Source organism: Saccostrea cucullata, unplaced genomic scaffold, assembly GCF_032062105.1.
Source record: "Saccostrea cucullata isolate Sc308-1 unplaced genomic scaffold, CSIRO_AGI_Scuc_v1 ctg9904, whole genome shotgun sequence".
NCBI classification, from domain to species: domain Eukaryota; kingdom Metazoa; phylum Mollusca; class Bivalvia; order Ostreida; family Ostreidae; genus Saccostrea; species Saccostrea cuccullata.
In genome coordinates this window covers 10,979-16,764 of record NW_026924622.1, presented here as the reverse complement: position 1 = coordinate 16,764, position 5,786 = coordinate 10,979, and the positions used below count along the sequence as shown (strand labels likewise).

Genomic DNA, 5,786 nt, shown 5'->3' with positions numbered 1-5,786 from the left:
TTCTATATACCCACTTCACTCTTGAAGTGGGTATAGTGGTATTAATTTCTTTGCATGTCAGATTTCACTGAATGAATGAATGTAGATCAAGGCGATAACGGGTGTTTTACAGCTAGGTGTAGATGAAGACATGGTAATTACCATTTACATGTTTTAGTTATAATTGATAAGTTTCTGATAAAAATGTGTACCTTGTAAAAAGAAATAATATACATCCGAGTAAACGAGTAACTTTTTTTAGTATTCGATACTTGGATCTTAGATCGAGTACCCGGTAAAGTTGACTTCCCTAGAAAATATATTAAAGTAACCGGTATATCATAAAAGGTTATTTGAAGTCCTTGATTTCATTTATTGAAAGTCAGATACATAATGTGAAATAATTTTTGTTAAATAAACATTGTGAGATATTCTTAAATCTTTTTTTTCAATTATACACTTTGTAGAAAATTCTGCCAAGAGACAGTTGTGAAGGGAATCATGTAGATAATCTCCAGAAAAGAAATCACCACTGATATTGGGATTTATGTACCAATATTTTAATACAATCATCAAAGACAAATTTACCACAGGAATAAAAATAAAACTGTCTGGCATTCAAGAGCCTGCCATGGTAGAAGCTCTCCTGAAAAAATATTCCATTTATTGTGGACATCATGACACAGTGTTCACCTGTCATCAGCATTAGAGACTTGTGTGATTTGTTCTACCTGGGCCATACATGTATTGAATGAAACAATTCATAGAACCACAAGCACATTGTAAATCTTTGTAAGGTCTTCTATGTATGTTGTATTCCTAATATAATTTGCAGTTTTATAACAAGACTTTGTTTCATTGGTACTAAAACTTAATACATGTACACATACAAAACCCAAAAGCAGTTGTGATATTTATTGTTTTTATTACTCATTAGTTCTCATTTTTGTGTGAAATTTTATAATTTTCCATTTCTTGTTCCCCAAAACCATATCTTACAAATTTTATGTATTTCAACTTGCATTTCAATTTTATTTAACTTGTTAACTTGACAAAAACAAAAGGTACTGTGAGCAATGAACTGACTAAATGATACTCCCGCCTCCCATATGATTATAATGGAAAAGTCCATGTTTTGCTGTGGCCGGGAAACCCAAAATATGTGTCGGATCAAAAAGTAAAAGAGGAGGTGCACAATGGCGGCAATATGTAATAAAGATTCTGTGAAGGTTTCATTAAATTTCACTCAGTGGTATAAGACGAATTGCGGATAAGATATGAGTACCCCAAAGCGTAACAGACGGACGAACGGACAGCTAGACGTACGTACGGACGGACATACCGATTACAGTATACCCTCCCACTTTTCAAGCGGGGGTATAATAAATGTTAAATTGTTCATATTGCTATTGACGTGACTTATTCTCATGTATCCGCATCAAAACCGAGACATATTGTTTATTCTTGTTCCTTGGTTTCAATACTACAATCCATCAAAATTTTTATCACCCCCCCCCCCTTTAAAAAAGATTATGCTTCAAATATGTGTCATTAAAGTTTTGCACATGAGAACCTGCAAACATGCTTCCGCCTATCAGTAATCTCAGTACTTTGATTTTATTTATTATTTATTTGACTTTATTTACATCTACAAGTATTCAGTCATTTATTTCATCTATTTATTTGTTAAAATATATTTTTTGATTACTGTGTTATTTTCACATATCATTTAATTTTTATGTTTTATAGCGATGTTAACGAGGTTGGAGTCCAGTTATTTAACGTCTCCGAAATTCAAAAGTCTACTCTATCTCCCGATAAAAAGTTCAAGGAAGGGGTATTTGTAAACGGAGTACAGAGAAAATCGGAATTTTTGGAAATAAGCAATCAATGGCATCTTAAGCTAATAAATTACTTGATTCGAAAGTGCATTTTTAAAAAAAATTATACATGTAATTCCTTAAAGCTGATGACTACATTCAATTCAATAACGTCTAGGTAAATGTTAAATGTAAAGTAATGAGTGACAGAAAAATATCACCACAGAGGCAGGAAATTCCATACTATTTGCCAATGCAAGTGTTGACGATGCAACAGAAACATCCAGACTGTAGGAAAACTACATAACTTCCGTTGAACAGAGTCAATCCTACTGATTAGTTAAACAAGTTAAGAATTCTTAACAAGTTCTTAAGTTAAGAACAAGTTAAGAATATTCTTCTTCTGTTTTATTTATGAGATATAGTATGATAGCGGTGACTCTCAATCACGTTCTTTACAGTCCAGATAAAGTTTTCTTCGATAATCATCTTCCCGTCCTAAAGGTATACAAAGCCTCTTTATAGAGGTCTAAAATTTCATTTAACTATTTGTGGACGAATGTCTCGAATACTCTACTATACTACATGTTTCATTATGCATATTTTGGATCTATGTTGGCGATATCTCGAGCATCACAAGCAATTAAACAAAAGTGTGGTGCGCCGTCAATTCAGGAGACGTCATTTTCACAGTCGTTTTCACGGGAATTGCATCGGAAAAAATAACTTTATTTCTGTTAGTAGTTAATATATCATGTCAGAAATCTAAATACATGATAAAAGAACAATCTAAAGAAACATTTGAGAAAATTGTTGAAAATTATCGCGAACTATCGGAAAATAATGAGGTAAATTTTGGATTCCACATGCTTTTGCTTCAATTTTTTTGTCTTGCTCCGTACCTTTTTCTTCAGCGATATCAACATACCGATAATTTTCGTAGAATTTTTTAAATACAAAAATTTCGCCCAAAATTTATTGGAATCTTTAAGATACATATTTCTGTGAAGTTTCATAACTATATAACGTCTGTAAGAGTAAATAATAACACAGTCCGCGTAATTTTTGAACGGCCCTCGGTATATGATACATGAACGCGTGTCGAATGCAAAATGAAGGGGGGGGGGCTAAACCAACAATAAAAAAGGTTGGGAGCTACTCTGCTAGCCCCAACCAGCAGAAGTGGAGATGAAGGACAGATGATGAATTTCAGAGTCACTGATACCGAGACTATGGTTGCCGAAAAAAATCATACTTAGAACGGATCATGGTAAGTTGACGTGGCTTTATAAAGAATGGAGGCGTACAAGGGGAGGACAATCCCCCGCTCTGAAAAAAGAATTTTCTCAATTCTAAAAGTAGTATTTTTTCAAAATTTTATAATTTTTTCACATCAGATTCTGTATTTCATTGTTTAAATAATTTATTAATAATTTATTTTTCACTTTTTTCACATTTGATAACAAAAAAAAGGAAAAAGCTTCACGTATGATTCGAACTCTCTCCTTATCGCAGGTTTGGTTCAAGACCAACCGCTTTAACCACTACGCTACGAAGTACACGCATTATGAATGTCTGTCAGTGTGATTTAAATGAACGGGTTTGTTGAAGCGTAAAATTTTTCAGAAAAGTTCGATTTTCATATAGAATGGATTTAGATTCCATTTTTTGGACAAATGAAATAGATTTTGCATTTACATTTTCATCATTTAAGCGTTCACGAAGAATAGAGACTTGACCCATTCATGTTCAAAATTCGTTTTTTATAGCTCTATTAAACCCATTTTTAACTAAATATGATAAACTGTCAACTTTGAAATAAAGATTATCAAATGATAAGTCGTTCAGTAAAATAAAATGATAGAATGTTTTGAAAATGACATTACTGAGAACATGATTTTAGAAAAATATAACATTTCTGTGAATTTTGAAAATTGAGAAATATTTTGTCTCACAGCGGGGGATTGAACACGCCTTATACGCCCTCTTTCTTTCAGGAAACATCGTCACTTATTTTCGGTCCTTTGTAAGATGAAAGAATGTTTCGAGACCACGAACCAGTATTAGAACAGGTATTAGACAGTAATTTAATTGTACTATAGTTATTCTGAGATAACCATCAGAACATTTATTGTACCCACCGCTTGAAAAGTAGGAGGGTATATAGTTATCGTTATGTACGTCCGTCTGTTACGCTTTGGGGTACCCATTTCTTAACCGCAACTCCTCTTAAACTACTGAGTGAAATTGGATGAAACTTTCACAGAATCTTAATCACATATTGCCATTTTGCACCTCCTATTTTACTTTTTTTTTATTCGATGCGTATTTTAGGTTTCCCAAAGCAAAACATGGGGATTGCCTTTGTATTCTTACCTATAACGGCGTGCATATGGCGGCTTCTGAATAACATTTGATAAGACAAGTTAAAACATTTTTGTGACGTCATATTTTGTTAAACCTGGTTCAATAAATTTGTAATTGTCCTGCACCCCGTCCAATAAGTTACCTGTAGGTGTTCAATAAGATTCAACTTATTGGACAGGTACAGGTAACGTTAAAATGAGAACAAAGGGTGAGGCAAATAAGTAAATAGCACTTGAAAGGCAATGACAAATCAAACAATTTAATATGAACAATGTAGGAAATTAGTAGCGTTAAATGTTAATATTTCACAAAAAATCCTATTGAAAATGGCACAAATAATCCAGTGAACAGAATGTCTCGGATTCATTATTGTAGACGCATCCGTGGCTTCGATCATAAATTTCCTAAATTCATCGTTCATTGTTATATAATATATTCATTTCACAATGCTTGATTCACGGAAAATAACATAGAATCCAATGGACACAAAAGATGAATGAGAAGAATGCGTTTTCTTACACACAACCTTGGGTTTTTTGTTTATTGAAATATCCATTTTTCTGCAAATAGCACAAAATTTAGCTCACGAAATTCCAAAGGAATCTGTAATTTCGTTCGCAGATTAATGACCATTTGTCCACTTAGTCCTGTGTCGTTTGAGCGAGGATCTATCGTTGTTTTAAGGAGTGGCTGGGGTAAATTCCTCCCGAGTTTGAAACCTGCGTACAAAAGAGAAACTTGCATTTTAAAAAAATCATCAGAAATAATCTCCCAATTTCATTGAAAATGCTTAAACAGTTGTAGGAGTAAACTATTGCGTTACAAAAAAATACCTGTTAACGGGAAACTCCGAAACATAAGAATATATATCCTGATTTCATAGTAAAAACTGAGGCATCTTGGTGTAATCCATAAATGGCATCGTCAAAACACCCGATTCTGAAGGTATTTTTTTCAAAATCCAAATGTACGTCGTCATTCGTGGTCGTTGCGTTGTAAAATGAATAAATTGTAAAAAATTTAGTAGAACTGACTTTTACGCATGCGTAGTATAGATAAAAAAAATGTCGCAATGGGGATAATTAAGACTAATCAAAGTTAATGTTCATAATTATCGATATAAAACACCTCTCGAAGATTCCTACTATTAATAGAGACAGAAGAAAAACCAAAACTGGTTTTCTTTGGCCTAACTTGATGAACAGTGACAGGTAGTCATCCAAGCAGAACGAGACCTTATCTGTGGCTGTAAGCTAACAATGGAAGTGTTCGATAGTGGGGATATGTTTTAAGTAAGTTGTAAGCCTCAAACTGACCATTATGTCAGATATTAGACTCTCCTCGGCGCTAACGGGCCTCGGGTCGTCTAATATCTGACACAAAGGACAGTTTTCGGCCTATAACCATTACTTATTCCTCTACACATTATCGTAAACCAATATATAGTAATACATGGACATTGTAGTATCTGGGCGACTGTCCCGCAATACGACCTACTGACAAGGTGACGTCAGATGGCGGGCCAGTCGCACGGGCCTCTTTTCTACAGATGATGGCCGAAAAGAAAGACGTGTTACACGACAGTTGGTGAGTCTTAGCCTGGGCCAGAGACCCACCCCG

The 5,786-nt window shown here is 34.1% G+C and overlaps 1 long non-coding RNA gene across 1 annotated transcript; it reads right to left on the bottom strand.

Moving 5' to 3' along the window:
• Positions 1 to 4,409: 4,409 nt before the first annotated feature.
• LOC134266875 (uncharacterized) lies at positions 4,410 to 5,223 on the bottom strand. Its single transcript, XR_009992058.1, has 2 exons — positions 5,000 to 5,223; positions 4,410 to 4,885 (listed from the first exon to the last, which is right to left on the bottom strand). It is a non-coding gene; the product is annotated as an uncharacterized LOC134266875 (long non-coding RNA).
• Between the last annotated feature and the right edge of the window lie 563 nt (positions 5,224 to 5,786).